This window comes from Culex pipiens, chromosome 3 (genome assembly GCF_016801865.2).
Source record: "Culex pipiens pallens isolate TS chromosome 3, TS_CPP_V2, whole genome shotgun sequence".
In the NCBI taxonomy this organism is placed as follows: domain Eukaryota; kingdom Metazoa; phylum Arthropoda; class Insecta; order Diptera; family Culicidae; genus Culex; species Culex pipiens.
In genome coordinates this window covers 23,546,302-23,573,367 of record NC_068939.1, presented here as the reverse complement: position 1 = coordinate 23,573,367, position 27,066 = coordinate 23,546,302, and the positions used below count along the sequence as shown (strand labels likewise).

At 38.7% G+C, this 27,066-nt stretch overlaps 1 protein-coding gene and 1 non-coding gene across 5 annotated transcripts in view; both read right to left on the bottom strand.

Annotated features, from left to right (window-relative positions):
* Positions 1 to 27,066, bottom strand: part of LOC120420644 (peroxidasin) — a 220,764-nt gene that overhangs the window by 73,857 nt on the left and 119,841 nt on the right. The window lies entirely within an intron of this gene.
* The window catches only part of LOC120420690 (small nucleolar RNA U3), a 208-nt gene continuing 172 nt past the window's right edge, over positions 27,031 to 27,066 (bottom strand). The window contains exon 1 of the small nucleolar RNA XR_005605881.1: positions 27,031 to 27,066. This exon is cut by the window's right edge and continues 172 nt beyond it. This is a non-coding gene — a small nucleolar RNA (small nucleolar RNA U3).

Below are 27,066 nucleotides of genomic sequence, written 5' to 3'. Positions count from 1 at the left end.
ATTCCGATTATCATAATTTATCGCTTTGTTCGGTGTGAAGTTGGAGTGCGTTAAATAATTTATAAACCCCCTCGAGCCCTCGAGTCCAACCCAGCACCCGGAAGTGCGGCTCCAGGGCCTGGGGGAAAAGTGATGGAAGAGAGGGGGAAAATGATGAATGAGTTGCTTGCTCTAGGCTTTGTGCCTTTTTTTTGTTGCTGCGGGATTTTCTAGGCTTTGCAGGCAAATTGTGAAAAAATGGCCTCACAGCAGGAAAGCTTTCCGGAAGTAGTCGTTGACATGGTGAAGTATCAAAGTTTAATTGAAAGTTATGGCACCTTTAGTTTGATGATTTATTTGTTCTGCAAAGTGTTCATAAATTTTGAGTAATTAAACAAAGTAGATTTTGGAATAAATTTAAAGGTTCAAAATATATTTAACAAATTTAAGTTAAATAAAATGTAAAAAAAAATATTTGTTATAAGTTGTGCTGAATTTTCATCTCCCAAATTTACGGAAACCACACCATCAATTTACAAATTCCTTAACCATCTCTCGTTCCGGTGTAACGTATCAAATGAATAATTACTGGAATCTGTTAACAGGATGTGTGTCTGTGTGCTCACACATGTAAACCTGCCGCTGACTGAAACTATTAATTTCCGGCTCACCCACACGCCCCATGCCAGCCACAAGCCATTTCCCACGAATGTTCCGCGGAAAACCCCGCATGGCAAAAGACACTTTTTCCTCCGTCACGTTATAATACGCCAACCACTGCTGCTAACCGGTTGGAAAATGTTTTACAGAATTCAGGGAAAAGTTGAACAACTCTTGTGTTACACGCCGCCGCCACCGCGTCGAACGCCAAGTTTCACAAGCACCAAAAGTGTGTGTGTCGCCTTCATGCAAATTCATATTTAATTAATTAGTAAAATATTACCTTCCGGGAGCGTGGTGGTGGTGCTGGTGGTTGACGTGCCAGGAACAGTTTTCAATTTTCGAAGTGATTGTTTGCCTTCCAGAGTGAGCCAGAGTGATGAAATTGAAATTCTTAACAAGAAGTGCTAATATGCCATGCTGCGGTAATTAGCAGTTTGAACATGTTTTTGCGAGATGAAATTGTGCCAATGCGTTTCCCTTTCGAACCATTGCCTGGTGAAAGCAGTACTTTGTATTCATCAATTATGTTGATCAAGATGAAACATGTTCACTTTTCGCCATCGGCGATTTCATGAGGCTTAAAATCAACTGTCTTATTAGAACTTTTTGCTAAGCAGATCATCAATTCTAAACTCTTATGAAAGTTTGTTGGGCTTATATCCTACACAGAAAAAAATATGTGAATTTACTCGACACGGAAAAAATGAATCACATGTGAACTCAGTTCATGTAAACTTGAGATTCGACGTAAACGGTTGAATCACACGTAAAATCATGTTTTTACGTACAATTTGTTGCAAATTTACATCAAATTGCATTTAAATTCAAATGTTTAATGACGTGCAAAAGTGTTACATCATAAATGATGTAACATTCGGAAATATTTTTTTGTGTGTAAGGCGAGGACCCATCATCAGTATCGAAAAGGGTTCAATATTTCGGGATATACCGAATACATACCAGGATTTGGTTGACGAGGGTTATTTTGGTTAATTGATTACATGAATAACCGTCATCAGGGGTGACATTGAGTCTGGGGGGTGATGTTGGGTCATTCAAAAAAGCTGAAATTTGTATGACCCAATCTCACACCCCAGACCCAATGTCACCCCTGATGACGCAATCCTATCAATATCAATGAACTCACTTGATTGGTAATGACTTGTCGATTTTAATAAATCAGATTTTTATCAGTTATTATATTTAAATTTATTCACATAAAAGAACACACTCGTGTACTGTACTGTAACAAAGGTAAAGTTGCGAAATATTTTTTGAAAAATATTTGCAATGGCCTGACTATCAGAATTAAGGATCACTTTTTACTCTATATTATTAATTGAATTTAAATAATTGAGCAGAGGCTTAGATACCAGCAAATTGAAATTGGGTGCTGAGCGCGCAATAAAGCTGTTACAAATATTTTTCAAAGTTCCCTTCAAAGTCGACTCAAAAATGAGGGGGCAAAAAAAATTGCTACAAACTTCAAAATGTCAATGGAAATTTAAATGCAATCCGCTGAAATCAATTTCAAATTTATTCTTCAGCGTTTAGAATGGAGCAGTTCTCTCAGATTTCGGTCATTCGATTTTTTTTTTGTATTTTTTAATCCGACTGAAACTTTTGTGGTGCCTTCGGTATGCCCAAAGAAGCCATTTTGCCAATTTTTAAATCAAGACTAACATTTCAAAAGGGCCAAACATTCAATATTACGCTCTTTTATAATGTTTGAAAATTTTGAAAATTTTTTTTCGAAAAGATCCGAAAGTTTCCCGAATGTTTCATATTTTAACATTGTAAATCGGACCATTAGTCTGAAATTTCGACATTTGAAAATTGTGGGTTGTTTGGGTGAGACTTGGAAAACATCAAATTTCTTGTTTTTAAACCTTTGCATGGCAATATCTCAGCAACTAAGGGTCGTATCAACAAAGTTCAAAAAAGCAAAATATAGAGAATTTTCTCAGCCTTTCAAAAATATTTTTTTCAAAAGTGGGCAAACATGTGCACTTATTTAAAAAAAATGAAAAACTGCGACTATTTTCAAAAAAGTCACCTAAAAATGGAGTTAACTTGAAAATGATGCACTTTATCAAAATTGCATTAAAGTACTTTTTGATTGCAAATTTGATTTAACATTGAAAAATGAAGTTAAATTTTTGATTTTTTGAAAAATTCAGTATTGATTCAAAAATTTAAAACTCGGTCAAAGTTTTTTTGCACAACCTGGAAATTTCTTAAAAGTTGGCATTTGATGTCCTCTAAAACATATCAGAAATGAAAAAAAGTAAAAATAGTGTTTTTTTGCAAATCAAGTTTTAGTGACAAAAAGTTAAATACAGAATCAGCAATATTTTTTTTACCGTGTACCTATCTTTTTTCCAGTGTAGTCCGTATCCATACCTACAACTTTGCCGAAGACACCAAATCGATCAAAAATTCCTTCAAAAGATACAGATTTTTGAATTTTCATGCATCATTTTTGTATGGACAGCTGCCAAATATGTATGGAAAATTATATGGACAAACTAATGATGCAAAATGGTTTCTTTGGGCATACCGAAGGCACCAAGAATGTTTCAGCCGGATTTAAAATACAAAAAATAAAATTGAAGAGAAAAGACCGATTTCGTAGAGAATTGCTCAACGATCTTTTGCATGTTTGGGAAGCGTGGGTACTTTTATTTGGAGTTCAGATCGTAAAATTAGTTACATATTTTTTTTAAATTTATTGATGTTTTGAACATTATTCACTTTTAAATACCTCGCCCCTCCTCCTTCTTGGACAATCGTCCAAAGCATGGCTCGTGGACCCATTTTGAATGATCATGCACCCAGAACTGGGCATCGGCATACGAGAGGACGGAGAGGATAAATCCCGAAATTACCGAGAGTACTTTACTCATGGTTCATCTTCAAAAAAAGTTCATTTATCAAAAAAAAAGTACCGGTACCGAGACTCGAACCCAAGACCTTCAGCTTATTGAACCGTGCCTTTGCCGTATGGGCCACCAAAGTTCGGTGACTAAGTGGCGGTCATTTGTCCATATAAGCCACTCAATAGGATGAACTCTTCCAATGAACGAATGAACACGCGAGAGGTCTTTACTCTCGCAAAATAGCACTTTCCTCACGTTTATTTTCCTGAGGACTATCCTCTCGTTCTTTAACTTTGGGTGTGTAAAATGGCCCTTTGAACCACCTGTAATGTGATTTTATAATTCTTAAAGTTTAGATTTAGAGAATTTTTTTAGTTTTAGTTTGTATGAAACCAATGATTTCTCTATACGTTAATCCTGAATATACATACGAAACGGATATTTTGTTGAAAAATCCAATTTATTCAAACAATTTCACACGTGTGAATGTGATTGAAAACAGTAAATTTCGTCAAAAAGTACATCACCCATTTTTGGAAATGAGTTTATGAAACGTTAAAATTTTACTAAAGTGTATTTTTATATGCTGGGCCCAAACTTTTTTTGCACTTATAAACCGCCAACCTTGGGATTCGAGCTCAAGACATTTGGGAAACGAATTGAGTACGTAACATCTGATTCAGGCTTACCAAAATTTAATAAAATATTATTGAAATTTGAGGAATAATTGTTGAAAATCTGTTTACAACGATTTAAAATCTTAGTAGCAATTTATTTAAAAATGAAATTACTCAATTTTGCCAAGTTCTAATCACCCCTTAAAAAAATTAAAGGAAAAAAAATATATGTGAAAATACAAGTTAAAGACCATTTTTCATTTGTTTGAACAACAACGAATGTCTTCAGTCACAAAAGTATCAATCACCCATCAACCTAAACCAGACCGTGAAATATTTTTTTCGAAGTTATTGTATAACCTGATATGTGTTGGTTGAGGCATGAAAATTGCAATATTTTTTGTTATTTTGTTTTAACCAATTGAATAAAACTGTTGGAAAAATTTAATTTTTTGTTCTCAAATATTAAAATGACGAATATGTTCAAAAAATACCTACAATTTCAAAAAACTTAAAATAATAGATGTAGTTTACAATTTTATGGTTTAAATAACGATATTTATTAAAAAAAAAACAAGCTTATGTGAGCCTCAAATTTTACGTGCCACTCAAACACTTTGCTGCCCAAAATTGATTCGGCTATTATGCCAAATCAAGTATTCCGAGAAAAACGCGTTTTAGTGTTTGTCACCATCAGCCATGCCAGATATACAGATAAATCTGTATTTGACAGATTTTTCGATCCCAAAAATTACAAAAATAATCTGGCATCGTTGGTCACCATATCTCCGTCAAAGCAATTTCCCATAAGATTGGCATATTAGCCGTTTGATTTTTGGCATCGGCAGCCAAAGCAAATCACTATTTTAGTGAAATTCAAGTTTCAGAAGATGCGTTGGAACATACTCTACCACCTGGTGCTAATACATCGTTTTTGCTGAAAGTGGATATTAGCCGTTTTTTCAATGATGGGCAGTTTGAGCCCCCTGCTAGGCTTTTCCATTTTTTTAATAACCCAACCCAACAATATAAAAAAAATCGACTAATATATTTTTGGTGGATTTATGGCGAAACTTAATAACAATGTATAATAAGGTCAAAATATTTGTAGATATTTTTCAGTTATCACGATTATTTCAAAAATTGCAATTATTTTTTCAATTGCTCTTTTTTGACAAAAAAATCATTTTAAAAATAACGTTATACTTACAAGTTCGCCAAAGTGGATAAGTCTGATTAATCTAATAACATAAGGGCGTTGCAAATATTTTTTGAAGTTTATGTTCCTCGGCTCTGACCAAAGCCGAGGGGGGGGGGGGCAAAAAAAAATATAAAAATTGAAATTACAAGTCTATATTTCAACATTTGGATGAAAAAAGTGTTTTAAAATGCATTTTACAGGCGAACAGTTGCTTTCCAATCATTGGTATAGACGGAATTTTTCTTCGCAAAAAAATACTTTTCGTGGGACTGTACATTGGTATTACATGAAAATTTAAACTGTTTTCAAAGGAGTTCAAACATGCTGAATATGATTATAAACGCGGGAAAATGCATTTTAACTGGTTTTCAGTTGATTAAACTTTAATTTTCATTAAAATTTTGAAGTTTTTCGAAAAAATATTTTTTTTTTGACCCCTGATTATTCTGGCCAACTTTGAAGGGGGGGCTCTAATTGTAAAACAAAACGGTTAACTGATGTTATTGTTTCAGCTTTAAAAAATCTTAAAATTAAAAAAAGCATTTTCCAAACAATAATTAACCAGAAATCAACGGTTCCAAACTTCTATCTGCTAGCCTGAAGCTCCCGAACCCAAAACAAGGATCCCTTTTCCCGGTTTTCAATTAGCGGCTCTTGAAGCCGATTCCGACGATGTTGCCACACTCTCTTTCTGGGAAAACAAAAGTTTTTAATTAAGTGCCAACATCTTGTAAAATTTCAATTGAAGCTTCTCTACCAGGACTTCACAGGCATCCGCCCAACGAACGAACTGGGAAAGTTCATTAAATTGTTTCTTTCCTGGAGGATGCCACCTTCACCTCCACCACACCACACTGGGTTTCGATTTCGAAAGGAGTCTTTCTGCCAATCAAATGCTGTACAGTGCTACTCATGAGTTGAGGAGTTGTGAGTATCAGTTTGACTGGTTTCGGGAAAGGAGCTCGAGCGAGAATCTAATTAACAGCCCGAACCTCACACCGTATACGTTTCCGGAAGCGGGGTGTCCTCCCACGGGTGGGGAAACGAGGCCCAGGAGCCTAGTGATGATGATTGTTGAATGAGCTGTAGGGTGGTGCCAAAAGTGTGCCATTTTGACGAGTTCAAAAAGTTAGCTTCGTTTTGAAATCAGCCAAATAAAAAAAATTGATTTAAATTTGCCAAATCATGGCAAAACTTAATTGATTTAACGAGTCTTGTGAAATTAGGACCACCCCAAACCCAAACAACAGGAAAACTTTTCCTCTATTTCAGACTCCACCCCCACCCACACCCACAGTTGTTTGAGGTTTTCGTATGTGCCACAGTGGCTAAATTGATGTGGGAAACTAACACGTCCGTTAGTTTCATGTGCGGTTTGTTTCATTCACACGTGGACGAGCGGGCGGACGCACGCACGCACGAACACACATCGGGGAAAACTTTTAATAACAATAATAAATATAAGTGCCGACACCACTCGAGTAAATTGCGATGGTTAATTATTTTCCATTTGGTGGGTGGTTGGTGCTGCCTGGCAGGTGGAACTAGAAGTTTAGATGTTTAGCTGAGCTTTTCGAGGCATTCGGGTAAACTTTTCTTCATAGGTTGGAAGAGTTTTCATTGTCAAGTTGAATTTGTTGTTCAATTATATTTATGATCATGTCACATTTAACAACATTTCATGAAGGTAAACTGCCCTTTTCCGCATAAATATCCCATATTTTCTTCACTTTTGAGATATTGATGTAGTTTGTTTGTTTCATAATCGTGTGCTCTCAAAGAAAAAGGAATGTTTCTCCATAAAACCCGATTTGATGTTATTTTCCAAATGACATTATTTCGACAAAAAATTGTCCATTTTTCATCTGTCAATAAGATGAGATAATGTCTTCGTTATGTCAATAAATCTATTGAGCAGTTCTCTTGCTTTTTGCCATTTTTTCGCGATTTAAAATTTTGTAATTTTTGTTTTGGATAAAACTTTACATCTTTGTTCAAAGTTTTCATATGAATTTGAGGAATGTCCATTAAATAGTGTCTGAACATATCCAAAAATCTGTGTCTTGGCAAAAAACTTTCTAATCGACATGATGTCTTCGGCAAATTAGTAGGTTAGTTACCAAAACGGGGAAACCCTTTTTTTTTCTTATCACTAAAAATTTGATTCTCAAAATACGCTACGCATTTATTAATTTTAGATTTTTCCACATGCAGCGATGGAAGAATCATCATCAAAAGAAAATCTTTACACGTTTATCAAGAGAAAAAATCCGAAGGGAACATGGCTCTCCTTTCTCGCGCACGAAAGATCGGTAAAAGGAATCTAAAAAAATCATCATTTTGAATATTCGGCGGAACATCTTTTTCACAACTACACTTGCAAGTGTAACGTCACACGTCGAAAAATGAACTTTCATTTTTTGTAGATGAACAATGTTTGTAAACAAAGGTAAATAACTGATTTTAAGTGGAGGTGAAAAGGACATTCACAAAAAATCATCAACAGATTGATTTTCTTGGAGAAGTTCGGGAGCGATTTTTTGCATGATTTGCCTCCTCTCTCTTTTGCGGTTGAAGAAAGCTCGCAAGCGAAAATGATGTTTTTGCGATTATTCCATCCCTGTCCACATGTTTAACTGCAAAAGATTTATTTTAGATTATAGGATGGTGCAAAAACTGTCAACAAAGTAAAAAATTGAAAAAAATTGATTTAGGAATAAAAGTTGAACGGTAATTTTCAGATGCAAACACTAATTTTTCACTCAAAAATAGTTTCACTTTTATTTTTAAATTTAAAAGCAGTAAAACTAGAGCAATTTTTTTTAATGATCATTTAAAAAAAAAGGAAGAGCACAATTCTAATTCTTAACTAACACTATTTATCTCAGTAACCAGCTGTACACTACACAAAATCAAATTGTAGAACCATAAAAAAATATTTATTTGCAGAACCTTTTTAATTCATAGAATATTTACGATATGTAAAAAATAACGTTTTAGCACCTAATAAAAAAAATAAGTATTTTTCGATTGCAAATACAATTCAGCATCTGAATTAAATTTTGAATTTGTTATGACCATATTTTTTTGATATTTTCAAATATTCATAATTTAACAAAAATAGCAGATCTTGGACCGACTGAAATTACTTGCGCAAAAATGCCTTGTTCCCTTAAAAATGTTAAGAAAATGTTTGGTGGAAAAAATGCTACGAGTAAAGAATCCTCGAAAAAATATACTTCATTTGCAATAAATTTTCTAAGCTTTTGAATGTGGGGCACTTTTTCTCGGACGGTCTCTGAAAAAAAAAACAAATAGGAAAAATGAGGTTTTCTTAATTGTAACCCTAATAATATTCAATTGACGATATGATAGCAACTAATGGTCCGATTTTGAACGCTGAAAAAAAAAAATCGGATCTTATCGATAAACTACCCGAGCAGACGAAAATAACTTAGGAATAACATTTTTTGATATTTGAAAATATTAGGCCAATAACATTTTATGTTATTTATAACAAGATTTGTTATTCGACGTTATGATTTTTTTGTTATTGGATTGTTATTGTAATAACAGACTAATAACACTTTTAGTTATTTTTCGAACAAATCTTTGTTATTATTTTTTGTTATTTTAACAACTAATCCGATCATCCCAATAACAGTTGGAGATATTCTTCCATAACAAAAAATTTTATTCCCAAGTTGTTTTTGCATTCAATCAATATCAGACCAATAACAAATTTTGTTTTGATAACATAATCTGTTATTCAGCTCTTATGCAAAAATTGTTTTTTTCTAGAAGAATCCATAACATTTTCAGTTATTTTAACAATATTTGTTATTGAATGGCATGAATTTAGTTATTACCGTCTGATCGGGTATTTTTTAAATTTTGAATTTTGATATGACTTTTCAAAAGGTTAAAATCATGTGTCTAGAAGCTAAAACTTGAAAAAGTTTCACTTTCATAAGAAATTAGTTTTTTGATTCAAACAAAATTTTGAATTTACCTTTATCTAAAAATTTAACAATTTTTGTCATTTTGGGTACAACCCAGATAAAAAAAATAACAGACTGGAAAATTAATACCTTGACGAGCAGACGGTAATAACGTTGAAATATTTTTTTTTGATATTTGAAAATACTAGGCTAATAACATTTTATGTTATTTATAGCAAGATTTTCTATTCATCGTTATGAATATTTTGTTATAGGATTGTTGATTGACTAATAACGCTTTAAGTCTTCGAACAAATCATTGTTATTATTTTTTGTTATGTTAACAACTAATCCGGGGTATTCTTCAATAGCAAAAAATGTTATTCCAAAGTTGTTTTGGCTTTCAACAAATATCAGCCTAATAACAAATTTTGTTATGACAACATAAACTGTTATTAAACTCTTATGCAAAAATTGATTTTTCAAAAAGATTCCATAACATTTTCTGTTATTTTAACAGTATTTGTTAATGAAATGAAATGAATTTTGTTATTACCGTCTGCCCGGGTTTCAATACCATTGCTGAAAAATTCTACTTTTGAGCACTGAAATGGGTGCTGAAAAGTTGAACCTATTAGCACTAGTATGGAAAAGTAATATTTTCAATTATTTTTTCAAGGGTGAATTTACTTAACACATGGATGTTTGACATAAAATTCCATTCAAAAAGCGTTTTTCGGGACTGCAAAAAAAATGTAAGCAACAAGTAGCGAAACTTGATTTCTCAGCACTTGTCGTATTTATCCAACACTTCTTTTTGGAACTTGACTACTATTTTGAAATTTATGAAGATAAAAATGAAAATAAAAACCGTTGGCATTTATTATCATATTTTAAGATATTTCGAAAATAGTGAATAGAGAACTAGAAGGTGAATTGGGACGGCAGTTTTAGCAATGTTGCAGCCTAGTATTTTGATATTCATGAGTGGTTTCGGCTAGACCAGATTTCGAGCAACAATGCCACATTTATTCTCAAATTTGAAACTTTTAAGTGCTTTTAAACGTGCTATCCCTTTTCAGAGTGTAGTCCCAATTCGTCCCAGTTGACGGTACATGTAGTTCAATTTCTTCCCAATCAGATCTCCCAAACTGTCTAACTTCATCACGTACAGGTTTTCTCCCCCGGATCACAATCAATAGATAGTTCTAAACACGTCAGCCGGTCAGCATGTCGACCAGTTTCCGGGCAGTCAGCAGCTTGAGTACAAGTCACGGTGTTGTTATGCTATCTGAACTGATTAGACATTTACAAAATATTTGTAACTTTTAACAATTTATCATATTCGTTGGAAATTTTTAAGTATTTTTCTCTTTCAAATTTAAATATTTTTGCAAAACCGCAAAATATGTCAAGAAATCACAACTTCGACGCAGCATCCCGAAACACTTGTAGAAAACCCCGCTCCTGCACCACCTAGAAGCAATACATCACACACAGTTGCAATTTCCAGTTCCGATACGCGGGATGTTCCGAACCTTTCGCTTCCGCATCCAGGACGTCCTGCTGCTGCTGCTGCTGCAGGGCCCGTGTGAGCTGGGAATCAAATTAGTTTTAACAACATCTGCGTCCGTGAGAATTTCCGCTTTTCACACATCATCCCTTTATCCTTGCCGGAAGTTTTTACTTTTGTGTTGCTTTAGGGATGCTTAAGTTTGTAAAATTTGCCTATTTTTCAATTTTCAATTTGGAAAGTTTTTACTCTATAAATCAAAAGTATTTTTTAACAAAATTAAATTTTAAAAATAACTAAGATTTGAACATCCCTACACACCAAAGCACCATCAAGGGAACGGATCCAAACATGACCGGAAGTCCGGATAAGGGCCTGACGGTTGCAAACAACGATTGGATGCATTCGTGTGAAGGAAGAGGTTAGTTAATCTTACCAAACAGCAGATGTGATGGAATCATTTTTTTTTCTTACGGGAATGTACCGGATTGAAAAAGCAATCCTGCAATCATGGCTGCGGGATGAAAAGTTAGTCTTACAGTAGATTCCAAAAGAACCGGAAACTCGATTGATTGTGGCAGGTTGCAAAAGTAGACTGAGGGTTTACTTTTTAAATAGATAAATAATGTAGAGATGTTGAATGCAGAAATCCCTTCTATCTTTTTTTTTTTAAAAAAAAAGCTTAGGGGAGAGTGGGGAGACTTGATTCCAGACATGCATTGGCACTGCACGCTGTTAGCACGCGTGCTATTTTAACGGATAGCACTGCGCTTTACATCATAGCACTCGCCCTGGCACTCGAACAAAAATGGTAACCAGGTTGTTTTTTTCATTTGTTGATATCAAGGTTACTGTCATTATTGTCCAGAATGTGATGAAACTAACTACAACCACATTCATCTGTAAAGTTGGTGCAGTGCTAGTGTTCAAGGAATGTAAGCAGAAGATCCATCGTTCTGATCCCTTCAAGGTGAACTTTTTGTTTTTGCTTTTAGCAAAAATCGTGATTTTTTTTTAAATCGATGCAGATTATTGCCCTAGAATCAAAATAATAAGCTTCATGGAATAATCAAGTTGATCGTTGGAAGTACCCGAAAATCAGTTCCAGGTGGCCTGGAGACATAAATGGACGTGACAAGGCTGGCATTTGAATGGGTACAACATTTGAATTTATACATTTTGAAGATTTTGCGGACCCTGAGTTTTTTTATGAAAGAATCTGGAATAAGGTATTTTGCAGTTGTAATAGATTTCCGTTGGCCGGTTATCAAATTTGTTTGAGAACTTTTATTAAAAAGACTCCCTTAAAAAGGAAAAAAAAAATCTATGAGTGCTAAATGGGAGTGCTATATAATAGCACTAGCACTGGGCTGGAGTAGCATGCTTTGAACTTGGTGTAAGTGCTAAATTTGAAGTGCCAGTGCAGAGCGTGCCAATGCACGTCTGCTTGATTCCCATTTTTGTATCGCACATAACTCTGTTAATTTCTCACAAAACTATGATCTTTTTGCATGAATTGAAATCTTAAACATTCAACTATGTTTGGCTGATAAGGGTATTTCATCAGATAATCTCTTCGAATCATGCCAAGCGTTTAAAAAAAAAAATTAATCGGCATTTTAAAAATGTTGGGGTAATTTGATCCCCCTTTCAACATTTTGAAGAAATCTTAAGCAAAATGTTTTTTATTCATCCAAACTTTTAATTTTCTATAAATTACAGCAATTTCACATTAAACCTGTACGTTTGTGTTCAAAATATAACAAGTTTAGCATGCAAAACATTTAAAAATTTAATGACCAAAATTGAGCATGTTTACAAAAGCTGGTAATTTTTGTTCACAAAACTTTTGAAAAATGGTTCAAACTGCAGTAATTTATGTACAACTATATCAAAGGAAACTATATACGAAAACTCAGCCCAATTGTTTAATCTTGATGCTGATTCCAGCGACTGTAAAAATCTAGGGATCAAGTCTCCCTAAACGCACTTTTTTAAACAATTGATTGTAAAAATAGTATGACGATAAATTTAACGTCAAATGCGTAAGGGGTTTGGAGTTGATATGTTTATCAAACAATTTATGTATAAAAAATATTTTTTGAACAATTTTTGAGTGTTTTTTATACTTATCAAAACAAAGAAAAAAGATCTCTTGGGAGTTTTTTGCAGCACTTTTAAGAAAAATGTGTGTATAACAATCTAAACATTTTTAAATTTTTTTCTTTGTTTTCTACAATGAGTTTTAGTCAATTTCGCACAACTTTCTAGAACAAAGCTAATTGTTTTACCCACATGCTGACGAGATACAGGCTTGGGATCAAGTGTCCCCGGGGATCAAGTCTCCCCACTCTCCCCTGTATCCAAAATAATTTTAAATGTTTGATATTGGTGCATAAAGCAAAAAAAATGTAAAACTTTAATTGTTCTTCATAAACTACACAGAAAAAAATAATGTAAATTTGGAAGCTTTAATTTTGGAAGGTTGAATATTACCTCTTTTATGATGTAATTTTACCTCAATTTAGACTGAAAAAGTGCCATTACACCAGAAAAGTGGTAAAATTCCAAATTTCCAGAGGTAAAATTACACCTTTTTTCTGACATAAAAGATGTACCCCTTCCCAGATGTAATATTACCATGAATTTTTTTCTGTGTACAATTAAAACCATATTTATGCTGCTTGCAGTCGTAACGCAATAAATTATTAAAATGAACAATTTAAAATACACCTTCCAACTCTACTTCAACATAATCTAGCCAACAAGCCAGCATGCTGAAAACGATTGCAGATAAAAGAGATCGGATTTGCGTTTGATTAAAGCGCTGAATAATGAAACGTTCCGATCCTCGAGAGGAAAACGGTAATTTTCTTCCGGCAACAGAACGAGAGCTAATTGGTTCGCCTCGTTCGGCAGTCATTAGCATTTCCAAACGAGATGCTGAATTTCCGAGCTCCTCTTTGGCACTTTAGTGTGTATCTATACTATTTTCCATAATGGAAATACGGGGGGAAAACAGGCAAATGCTAATTCAACGGTATCTGGTATAACAATAGATGGCGTAATTGTAAGTTTGAATTTAATTATTTGCACTTGTTTTTGTCGGTGTACGTTTATTTAGAGTTTATTTATTCGTATCGCAAGAAACATGTAGTTACTTATTTTACATGAATTCTGTTTTTTAAATTTGTCTTGAGAATTTATCTAGAACATGAAAAGGTTTAGATGTAGACAACAAAAATGCACTAAACTAAAATTTAAAAATTGCACAGGAATCATTGAAAATTAACCCAAATTCCAATAGCTTTCCTGTAACTTGTTAGTTACTTCAGAAAAATATAAACACTTTCCAAGAAACAAAGCCCTATTGGTTCCAACTTCCAATCACAACAATCAAGTGGAACACACTCATTGGTCCAGAAAATAGCCAATCAATGGTCACATCGAGACAAACGGTTTTCCAATATCCCAAACGCTTGTCAAAACAGCTGTCCATCAGTTAGGATAACTATCGACGAAAGGAGATTTTTTCCAAGGTTTTTCTTCCAATTTTCTTTCAAAGAATAGAACACTCCACAGTCCAGATTGCACTTGGGCAACGGATCGAATTTTCCGGTTGTGCTAGTTTTATGCTGCTTCATTCCGAAGACGACAACGAGGCAAATTGTGAAGGCGGTTGATAAAGCACTTTTTTCGGGGGGATAGAAATCAAATCTGCATAATCAAGTGACTAGTCTAGCATTCCACCCCCGGCCTGTCATGGATGATAGTTGATAATCAGATTGACAAATTTCATGCATCGTCATGAGCGCCAGCAACCCAGGAAAAATACCGAGAAACATCATGTCGGAATAAATATTTGCGGCCAGATAGACGCGTGCCAGCGCGCAATTTCCACGTGGTTTGTGTGACGTGATTTGAATTTCAAATCGATCCCGCAACCAGATCGTCACAACGTGATGGGTTTGGGGGCCTGTCGAAGTTTTTTGGACTGATCAGTTTGGCAAGTGTAGTACTTTGTGTGGAAAAAATAACAGTTCAAAAAAAAATTTGGGATTTTTCGAACTTCTCGTTAATCACTCATCTATCAACTTTTGGTTTGGTATTTATTTTTTTCTGATAGTTTGTGACATTTTAAAATTGATTTCAAATTTCCCAGTTTTCAAAATTTTGATGCAAAAAGTATCACAAAATGCTTTATACTTTTTACCGAAAAAAAAAATACAAATTCTTGCAATGAAAATTAAATTATTAGTTTTTTTTTGTCCACTAATTTATTGGGAAAGGGAGGGAGGGTGGGTAGACAAAATTTGCAATGGCCTAACATGTGAAACTGAAGTGAATACCGTAATCTGGGGTGAATCGGGATTACAGTCTGAATAAGGACAGCAGTTTTTAGAGCATTTAACGTGAAGACTTCCATCATTGACATAATTTATCTTTCAAAGATATAAATTTTGCGTCGCTTTTAATATTTTGACAAAATTTCTTCAACAAGTTGTTTAGAATAGTGCCCTACACATGCTGATTCCTTTTTGTAACGATTCTCACATTCCTTGTAAAGTTATGGAAATCGTCATCAATCAATGATTGCCAACTAGGACGTCAATGATTGTACCACAAAATTATATAAATTTTGAAACACATTTGATTTAGACCAAAAATTCTTTCAGTGGCTTCAAGAAGGCAACAACCGGCACATGCTGATTCATTTTGGTGCAGTAATTCGTTAAATTTAATGAGATACAGAGCATTTTAGAGTGATGATCCATTTTCTCTGAAAATGGTCAACGGCTTCACCTTAAAGCTTATAAATTTGGAAATGGATGTACACATTTTGTTGGCCTGAGTCCCGATTGACCCCAGTTTACGGTATTTACAATCGGCATAACTAAACTTTACAAAGAATGCCAAAGTTTAAATAATGGGCTATCTACAACCACTTAGCTTAGAACATCTAAGTAAAGTAAAATAGATAAGTTACTTAGGAAAGTACGTAACTTACGGCCGTCATCTACAATCAACTTAGAAAATTTGCTGGGCTGATATTCGTTGCTATGCAGTTGTTTGTTTATCTTTGATATGGAAAACGTAGATTATGAAATTTTCCAATCCATACGTCAAGTCAGCCCATAACTCGTGTTCCAATTTTAAAATCACGACTGTAAGACTTAATTTTTAAAATCTGAAGATATTTCTTTTTAGGCTGCTACAAATTTTAATCAAAGTTTTTGTCACCCCCCTTCAAAGTTGGTCTGAAAAATCAGGGGGCAAAAACCTTGTTCAAAAACTTTCAAAATGTCAATGAAAATTTAAGTGCAAATAACTGAAATCAATTGAAAAATGCATTCCCCTGCTTTTACAATCATTTTAATCATGTTAGGGTTTATTGAAAAATCTTTTTTATTTTTGAAAATTTACGTTGTACAGAACCGCAAAAAGTTTTGTTTCGCTTAACTTTTTGTTTTCGTAAAATCTTACATTTGCAAACCTATGATTGCAAAACAACTGAACAAGTGTAAAATGCATTTGAAAACACTTGTTATTTCAATATGTATATCCCGGGATCCCGGGAAATTTTTGGAACAGTCATAAAATCTATGTTTTTCATTATATTTGTTATATTTTTCAAGCTACAAATCATAGAATTCCTCAATACCATTGTGATAATCTACAACTCAATCAAGAAAGAACAGTAGTTTTTAGATAGTTCAAAAGAAATTAAAAAAAAGTCTTTTTTTGTACTTTGGTGTGCCTTGGATTTTAAATGAACCACAATTTTTAATCCATTTTAAATCGTAATTAAATAAGTCTGACATTTTTATATTTTTTTACTTTATTGATTTTTTATATGCTATGACTAGAAAAGCTTAAAAAATTATTTGAAAAAGGTTAAAAAAATAACAAGAAACGACAACAAATAAATGAGTCATCGTAAAATTTTAAATATGTTTAGAGTTTCATGTTTTATATAAAACATATTTTACAAATTATCTTGAAGTCATTACATCCAACTTGTAACTTTCGGTCTGCCGAGACCTTCCTCAATGCAGGGACTTTACAAAAACACTTCAAGGTCGGCACGCTTATCCACACTAGACTAATCGGACACAGGAAAAACACTTGAGCTACCAAACGAAACACCACTTTTATTATCTTTTGTGCACACTTTTATTCTCCCACTTATTCCTACTAACTTCCTTCACCTTTTCTAACCTCAATTTTCCCACTTTCTTATTGTCTATCTGACCTGTTCCTTCCGGTTTCTTGGGGCCCCAGCAGCTCGACGATCTCCCAGCTTCTCCTTCTTCCAGCAATCTCCTCCGGATGATGGTTACGCGACCTCCGGTCGCTTACACGGATCACGGTTCCCGATCCTGGAACTCGGTAGCGGTTGATGCGCGTGGCTTCTGGTGGACCCGTCCGATTGTCCTGTGCTCCACCCAATGTGGTGACGGATTGGGTCTTCGGCCGGTGTTGACGGTTGGCCGGAACATTGCCCGTAATCGAGCACCAAGGACGTGGACACATCGGGGTTGTTGAGTTCCACGGGGACATCACGGAAGCGTCCGAAACGTCCGGCTTCGACGGCACTCCGTCGACCAGGGATGACACTAAGGGTCAAACATTGAGGGGCCCTTTTCACAGGACACATTAGTACTGGGTCACACTTGGTTTTACGGCGGCAATTACCTGCTGTCCGACAGACTTCTAGGCCGGTTGTCTGGTTACGGGTCCTTCGGGCAAATAGACCGATTCCCGGTTCTTGACTTCGCAAGTCATCTACGGTATTGCCGCCAACCAGACTTCTGTCAATCCTTGCTACCAATCGGCTACCAAACAGTTACCAACGTCGGTTTCCTTTGTAGATTCCTTCTTGTGGGGTAGCAATCGTGGGGGTATGGAACTGGCTGCGTACTGCTATGGTGTCTTGGCTTTTGTTTGTCCTAGCCAGTGGGAGTAGTGAAGCTCCGCCCAATAACTCAAGTATATTCCTGCATGCTATTTAACGCGATACAAACAGAGTCACAGTAACAATTGGGTCAGGAACTGCCATCGGTTACAAACTAGGGAAAATTGGGGGTCTGAATAGGTACAGTAGATTTTAAAGCAATACTTTTGGAAATCTGAGTACCAATTGTGTTGTTCTGTTTCTGTTTTAACCGAAATCAATAAAAAAACGTTACTTAATCCACCCTTAGGTGGTTGGTGCCTTCCTCACATTTAGAGGTTAATGCTATCCAAAATAGACACGCTCGTTGGAAAGGTCTTTTAATTACCTATCCAAAGATAGGTCGCATGATATATTTGGACAACGTTTTCATCAAAATATCTGAGATCTGGCCTCCAAAAAGTGTATAAATAACACTTAAGTGCTTATAACTTTTGATAGGGTTGTCAGATCTTAAATGTTTTGAACGCATTGGAAAGGTATTTTGATTACCTATCAAACGACAGGTTGCATGATAGATCCGGACAACGTTTTCATCATGATATCTGAGATCCGGCTTCTAAAAAGTACATAAATAATACTTAAGTGCTAATAACTGTTGATAGGGTTGTCAGATCTTCAATGTTTTGGACGCGTTGAAGAGGTCTTTTAAATACCTTTCTAAAAATGTATAACATGCCGGGGTTTCTTACAAAAAACACCCTTTTTACAATCTTCCGGACTTTTGTTAAAATCGTTTTTTTAGCATAACTTTTGAAGTACTTAACTAAACCGCATAATTTTTAATAGCGACTTATGGGACCCCAAGACGGATCGAATGACGCCAAAACGGACAAAATCGGTTCAGCCAATGTCAAGATAATCGAGTGACAATTTTTTGATCAACATCCCACCACACACACAGACATTTGCTCAGAATTTGATTCTGAGTCGATAGGTATACGTGAAGGTGGGTCTAGGAGGTCTAATTGAGAAGTTCAGTTTTCGAGTGATTTTATAGCCTTTCCTCAGTAAAGTGAGGAAGGCAAAAAACAAAATCAAAACATTATGCAAAAAATTTGGCTTGAACAGCTGTATTAAAATGTTACATTTGTCCTGATTTGCCATAAATTCTGTTGTTCGATGAAAAATAATTAAATATGATATTTTTTCAAATTTAAGACAGTAAATATACGAAAATATAAACCCCAGTCTATTAAAAAATATGTTAAATTCAATAGAAAATCCAGAGTTTTTTTAAGGTCCAATAAGCTATTGTTTTTATATGTCATCTAAGGCCGTTGCAAATATTTTTTGAAGTTTATGTCCCTCGACTCTGATCAAAGTCGAGAGGGGGGGAGGGGGGGCTGGCAAAAAAATAAAAAAAGCTAAAAATTGAAATTACAGGCCACGGTGTCAACATTTGAATGAAAAAAGTGTTTTAAAATGCATCATTCACCTGTCCAGTTGTTTTGCAATCATTGATTTTCAAAATATCTAAATACTGACGAAAATTTTATTTTTACGAGAAAAAAAAGTTTTTACGGTGCTGTACATTGTAATTTCATAAAAGTTCAAAATATTTTTAAACGAGTCCAAACATGTTAAATATGATTATCAATGCAGAAAAAGGCGATTTAGATTGTTCTCAGTTGATTAGACTTCTATTTCCATTGAAATTTTGATATTTTTTTGTAAAAATATTTTTTGCCCCCTGATTTTTCGGACCAATTTTGAAGGGGGGGGCGACATAAACTTTGAAAAATATTTGCAACGGCCTAAATTAAAAAAAAAACTCTAGCTATTGAAAGCGCTGGGCATTTGCGGATCTGTAAACTGAAATTTTAACATTTTTACTAATAAGCCAAATTAATGTAAATCCCGCCCAGAGCAAAATTGAGATTTTTACGTTTTTCCTTGCCATTTTTTTCAGACTTGACCAAATTAGATGAAATTTGAATTGCAAGCAGTAAACATTCGTATTAACACTGTGCAGGAAGAATGAGTTCACTTCATTCAATAGTTTTTGAGAAATGTCAATTTGAAGTCAAAAATTAGTGGTGCTCTGGTGCAATCATGGGCGTTAGAGGGTTAATTTATGCCAAAAACAAATTTAATGCTTTAAAATACTTATTTATTACTAAGTATTCAACTGTGCATCTATTTCCACAACCAAATCTGAATTTTCAGACCATTTTTTTTACTTTTGGGAATTCGCGGGCCAAAATGGCACTGAAGAAATACTAAAAAAAATGCAATTGATTAGTTTTAAGGCATTCAAATTTGAATAATTTGCTTGAAATGAGTTCGCAGTAAGCTTTTGGTTCGATTATCCTAAGTATCATGCAAACATTCGGTTAACCGATTTGAAACCCAAATAAAATAAAATTAATAAAATCAACAACTTATTTTAAAAAAAATAGCCAACAATTCCCAAAACACCCCGCTCCGCAGCAAAATTATACGATGACGAAATGTGCTAAAATGATACCGCATTTGGCGTATGAACGACGAAGATCGGCTGTGGCTGTCTGGGAGCGGGCACAATCCAAGCGTTGATCCGCTTCCGGTAGCGCAATGTGCCGCAATGAGGACTCGGTTGTCTTCGAAATGGTGGGGATGACGCTGATTTGCAACAAAATATGACATTATATGCGGCTCTTTCTCTGTCTCGATAGTGTACGCCACCAAATTTGGCCGGATATGAATCATCGGAAGCCGAGTGAAGAGGCGACTTAAATTGCTTGCCAGGTTTCAGGGGTAGTTTATGGACATTTTACGCAAAATTTATATTTCATTCGTCTTTTCGCAGAAAATTAAGTTTGAAGAAGTTAAACAATGGAGCTGTTCATTTGCTCCGGCAGAAGTCTCAGCGGTTAGTCGTGTTTTTTCGCGGTGTGTTTGGTGCGTTTTTCACGGCGATTCCGAGGCGTGTGCGAGCGGACAAGCCCGTTCCGGTGGTTAGAGAGGCCACAATCTGGTCGTCGTGGACACGGCGGCGGTGCAGCAGCGGAAGAGGAACGAGTTCCTGCATCCGAGCAGCAGCAGCAGGAGGAGTGAGCAGCAGCGGCCGCGGAGGCAGCTGAGGCGAGAGACGGTCGTTGGTCGGTGGAATCGGCCCCGGAGAGTCGACTGCGGTCGGCGGACCAGTTTTCGTCCAGGCCAGGTCGGAGACAACCCCGTTGTTTACGTGGCTGGCAGCAGGCAGCACAACAACAACAACAACAAGCGCGCGCAAACGAGCTTCCCGCGCATCCCGCTGCGGGCGGCAGCCAGTGCGGCCAGTTCGGCGGTGAGTGCGAAAGGCGAGTTTTTTGTTTGCTTTTAGTTTTTTTTTTTTTTTTCTCATAGTTTTTTTTTTCCTGTTAGATTTTTTTTTTCTCATTTCTTCTGCGTTATTTTAGTCTTATTTTTGGTTTTGATTAGTTTTCTTCCGTTTTTTTCCTCAATCATGGATCCGACCGAGTCGGAACACGAGGAATCTGATTTCGATTCAACCATTGATGGTGACGAGGACGTGGAAATGGAGGACTCTGTCTCGGGAGTTCCTTCAAACACCACCAACAGGGACCACTTCCTGAAGGATAAGGATGCTGACGGTAAAGGGGGATCCACGGACGGGTCTAAGAGGAAGAAGCGAAAGCGTCCTAAATCAGATCCGAATCCGGTTCCCCCTCAACCACCGATTCCTCCCTTGACTCCAGACCCGATTCCTCCCTTGACTCCAGAACCGATTCCTCCCAATCCAGATCCAATTCCTCCTAAAACACCGGTGCCGAATCCAGATCCAAATCCCCCCCCGCCCCTGAATCCTCATTACCAAAAACCGATTCCTCGTCCTCGTCAGTATCAAGAGGGATCGCAAACGGAATGGGTGGTCTTCTTCCGGCCCAAACAGAAGCCGTTAAACTTTGTACAGATCACCAAGGATTTGCAGAAGCACTATCCTGGGGTGGTCGAATGTACCAAGCTGAACAAGAGCAAGCTCCGCGTGATCGTGAACTCCGCGGTGCAAGCTAATCAGATCGTTACTGATCTGCGGTTCAGCATTGAGTACCGTGTTTGGATTCCGGCCCACAAAGTCGAAATCGATGGCGTGGTGACCGATGACAGTCTGTCGCTTGTCGACCTCTCAAGGGCGGTGGGACGCTTCAAGAACCCTAAACTTCCAGCTGTGGAGGTACTCGAGTGCCGGCAACTGGGCAACGTCACCTCCGAGGGTGGCCAGAAGAAGTTCATTCCTTCTGCCTCGTTCCGGGTGACTTTTGCAGGGTCAGCTCTGCCGGACTACATTGAGCTGTACAAGCTTCGGCTTCCAGTTCGATTGTACGTTCCGCGAGTGATGAGCTGCGAAAACTGCCAGCAGTTGGGACACACCAAGACCTACTGCAGCAACAAGAGCAAGTGCTCAAAGTGCGCCGGCCCCCACAAGGACGTGGATTGCCAAAAGCAGGCTGAAAAATGCCTGCTTTGTGGCGGGGAACCGCACAAAACTCGGCAGTGCCCAAAGTACAAGGAGCGCGAGGACAAGATGAAGCGATCCTTGAGGGAACGCTCCAAGAAGTCCTTCGCGGAAATCCTTAGTCAGGTGACCCATCCCAATCGCTTCGCTCCTTTGGCGGACGAAGATTCGGGGGACGAAGAATCCGATGTGGAGGTCCTCTTCCAGAGAGACGAGGAAAGTGACTCTTCCGGGCCAAACCCGAAGCGCAACAAGGCTTCCAAGTCCAGGAAAGCCGCTGGCGGCAAGGGTAAGGAAAGTGACTCGTTGAACTTCGAGGAGGATTTTCCTTTCGGTCCGTCGGGTAAGCCCGCTCCGAAGCCCGCTCCGAAGCCGACACCGAAGCCGGCACCGATTCCTCTCAAACCGCTGAAGCCCGTTCCCAAGCTGCCAAAGATCCCCCTAAAAACGGTTCCTCAACCGAATCCGATCACCGATGCCTTCAAAGGAGTCCTTCCTTTTTCCACAATCGTGGAATGGCTGTGCTCTTTTGTGAGTGAACCGACGCGTTTAATCATAAAGCGGTTTGAGCCTCTCGCTAGACACATCGGGAAACAGCTTGCTAGCACGATGCCCCTCTTGTCGTTCATTTCCTTTGATGGGTAATACACCAAAAACGAAAAACGGCATCTCCTTTCTACAATGGAATTGTAGAAGTTTAACCCCCAAGTTAAACGATTTTCAACAATTCGCATTCGAACGGGACTGTGATGTGTTTGCGCTGAGCGAAACGTTTCTTATCGGAGATGAGACGCCAGCTTTCCGGGGGTACAACATCATCACAGAGAGCAGGACAGGGCCAAATAGAGGTGGAGGCGTACTGATTGGGGTCAGGAAATGCCACACTTTTAGAAAGGTCACGCTCCCGAAGCTAGGAGGAATCGAAGCAGTCGCAGTACAGGCCAGGATCAGAGGACTGGACATTTGCATTGTGTCCGTCTATGTTCCCCCACAGGTGTCGTTAACTCGACAAAAGTTGTGGGGTATGCTTGAGCTGTTGCAGGCACCGCGACTGGTTCTGGGTGACTTTAATCTTCACAGCACCGAGTGGGGAAGCCACAAGACAGACCCTCAAGCATATCTGATTCATGAACTGTGCGACGACTTCCAGATGACCCTCCTAAACAGGGATAAGCAAGTTACGCGGATTGCAACACCACCAACGCCAACTTCGTCCGGTACGAAGGCGAGTGCCATCGACTTGTCGCTCTGTTCCAACAGTTTGGCAGTTCTCTGTGACTGGAACGTGCTCCAAGATCCTCGTGGCAGTGATCATTTGCCGATCGCTATTCTGGTTAGCCATGGCCCACAGCAATCGACAACGGTGGAGATGCCTTACGATCTGACGCGAAATATCGACTGGAAACAGTACGCGGAGGCAGTCTCCATTGGAGTTGAGTTGCGAGATGGGTTGGCACCGCTTGAAGAATATGCGTATCTGGCTAATTTGATCTATGACAGTGCGTTACAAGCTCAGACGAAACCCGTCCCGGGACCGTACATCCGAACGCGCCCTCCACTTCCCTGGTGGGACAAGGAGTGTACGGATCTCTCGGCGGCCAGGTCAGAAGCTTATGTGGACTTCTGCAAGTGTGGAATCCGAGCGAACTTCCAAAAGTACAGAGCTCTTGATCGCAGGTACAGTAATACTCTGAAGCGGAAGAAGCGAATGTACTGGCGGGAGTTCGTTGAAGGACTACCAGCAGATACGTCCATGAGCACTCTGTGGCGCGTTGCGAGGGCCATGCGTAGAGGTTCCGTTCCGAACGAGAGTGTGGAAAAATCGGACAAGTGGATATTGGATTTCGCCAAGAAGGTGTGCCCGGACTCGGTGCCGACACAACCATCATTCGACGTTGTTGATGGGAGCGATTCTAATCCTCCCTTCTCGATGGTAGAGCTCTCCATAGCACTATTGACGGGCAACAACACTGCTCCTGGTCCGGACAAGATCAAGTTCAGCTTGCTGAAAAATCTTCCGGACGTCGCCAAGCAGCGTCTGTTGAATCTGTTCAACACGTTCGTGGAGCAGAACATAATTCCACACGAATGGCGACAGGTCCGGGTGGTTGCCATTCAAAAGCCCGGTAAGCCGGCGTCCGACCACAACTCGTATCGTCCAATCAGCTTGCTGTCGTGTCTACGCAAGTTGCTGGAGAAGATGATCCTCGACCGCCTCGAACCATGGATGGAACGAGAGCACTTGCTGTCAGACACGCAGTATGGCTTCCGGAGAGGCAAGGGAACAAGCGACTGTCTAGCCTTGCTGGCCACAGGGATCGACATAGCCCGTGGTAAGAAACAGCAAATGGCTTCTGTCTTTCTAGACATCAAGGGTGCATTCGATTCAGTCTCCATCGATGTGTTGGGAGTAAAGCTGCGGCGGAGCGGTCTCAATCCGACGATGTGCAACTTCCTCATCAACCTGTTGTCAGAAAAACACATGCACTTTGTGCAAGGTGATCTGGCAATCACCCGGATAAGTTACATGGGTTTGGCACAAGGCTCACGCCTTAGCCCATCCATGTATAACTTCTACGTCAGCGACATCGATGATTGCTTGACCGGAGACTGCACCCTTATACAGTACGCAGATGACGCAGTGGTTTCAATCGCTGCCAAGAAGGAAGTCGATCTGCTAGAACCCTTGCAAGATACCCTGAACAACTTGGCCCATTGGGCAGTTGGAAAGGGTATTGAATTCTCTCCGGAGAAGACGGAACTGGTCGTTTTTACAGGGAAGCATGAACCGCCGCAGCTCAATCTTTCTCTCTCGGGAAAGACTATCGAGCAGTCGGACCACTTCATGTACATGGGTACCATCTTCGATCAAAAGGGAACATGGGGGAAGCACATTAACTACCTGAAGCAAAAGTGCCTGCAAAGAACTAATTTTCTGCGCAGCGTCTCTGGCAACCGGTGGGGTGCTCATCCTTCTGACCTGCTTCGACTGTACAAGACAACGATACTCTCGGTGCTGGAATATGGCAGTTTCTGCTTCCAGTCAGCTGCGAAATCACGCTTGTTGGTTCTCCAGCGGATACAGTACCGATGCCTTCGCATTGTCTTGGGATGCATGCACTCAACTCACAACATGACCCTCGAGGTCTTGGCGGGAGTGTTGCCTCTGCGAACTCGTTACTACGAACTGTCTTACCGGTTCCTGATCCGGTGTGATTACAGGAATAAACTGGTAATTGACAATTTTGAAACGTTGCTGAACCTTCACGTTGAGTCTCGGCGCATGCTTCTATATTATGACTTTATGTCATCGTGGGAGTGGAGCCCGAGCACAACGGTACAGCGCACGCCTCCGTTAACCAGCAGCACCCTGATTGGCTTCGACACGTCCATGAAAGCCGATACTCGCGGCATCCCAAACCATCTTCTGCGGGGAGTTGTACCGTCGATCTTCGCATCTAAGTACAACCATGTTCCTCCAAACAACAGATTCTTCACCGATGGCTCCAAGCTCGACGGCTGTACGGGCTTCGGTGTTCATCATGAATCTCATCAGCTGTTCTTTAAGCTGAAGGACCCGAGTTCGGTTTACGTCGCAGAGTTAGCCGCGGTTTACTGCGCACTGCGAATCATCGAGACCATGCCACCTGACCACTACTTCATCTTCACCGATAGCTTTAGCTCTGTTGAGGCTATCCGGTCTCTGAAGCCGACCAGGGAGTCTACGTTTTTCCTCACGGAAATACGTAAGACTTTAAACAACCTGGCGGCTCAGTCATTCAGCATCACGGTGGTATGGGTCCGCGCTCATTGCTCGATTCCGGGTAATGAGAAAGCGGACTTGCTCGCCAAGAAGGGTGCTGAGAGTGGAGACATTTTTGAAAGGCCAATTAGCCTACAAGAATGCTACGGTTTTCCGAGGCAGCGTGCGCTCCTGGATTGGCAAACACAATGGGACGGCGACACCAAAGGACGTTGGATGTATTCCATACGACCTAAGGTGCAAAGAAAAGCCTGGTTCAAGGGAATGGACTTGACGCGTGGATTCATCAGAACGATGTCCCGCCTTATGTCGAACCATTACTCGTCCAAGGCTCATCTTTACCGTATCAACATGAGTGATACGAACTTATGCGACTGTGGGCATGGTTATCAGGACATCGACCATCTCGTATGGGCGTGTCCAGATCACCAGGCTCACAGAATTAAGTTGAAAGATACCCTCAGGGCCCGAGGAAGACCACCAGAAATCCCGATGCGAGACGCGTTATCTCAACTTGACCTTGATGTTCTCTATCCGATCTATCAGTTCCTCTCAGATTCCAAAATATCCATTTAGTTTTCTTCCAGTTTGTTTTTCTTCAGTTAGTTTTCCTTCTGTTAGTATAACTCGCCTTCGTACAAAGCCGTCGTTTCTGGTTGCACCGGAAGCAAAGCAAGAACGCCCCAGCAGCTGGACACCGAGTTGCGGCTGAGGACAAAACGCAAAGGCCAGCAGAGCCAACCAAGACCCCTACACAATCCCCCTTCCCTTCCCACGCCTCGTCTTTAACATCAATCCCTTCCCTACTAACCCCGAGTAGGCCGCGGGTAATCGGCTCCCCTCCCACTAACATTTACACACAAGATCCTCTGTAATTATTAAGCCAAATGTAATTACAAAAGCCGACTCGGTCCTAACCAGGTCCCAGTACCGAAAAGGACCTAATAAAAATAATTTTATGAAAAAAAAAAAAAAAAAAAAAAAGTTAAACAATGGAGCTGATCATTAATTTAAGTTCTCTCAATTAGACTGAAATTATTAATGGTTTCTTAGTGGTCTTATAAAGTTGCTCAAAAACACCACTCAGACCGCGGCCAGCCATCGCAAGGAAGCA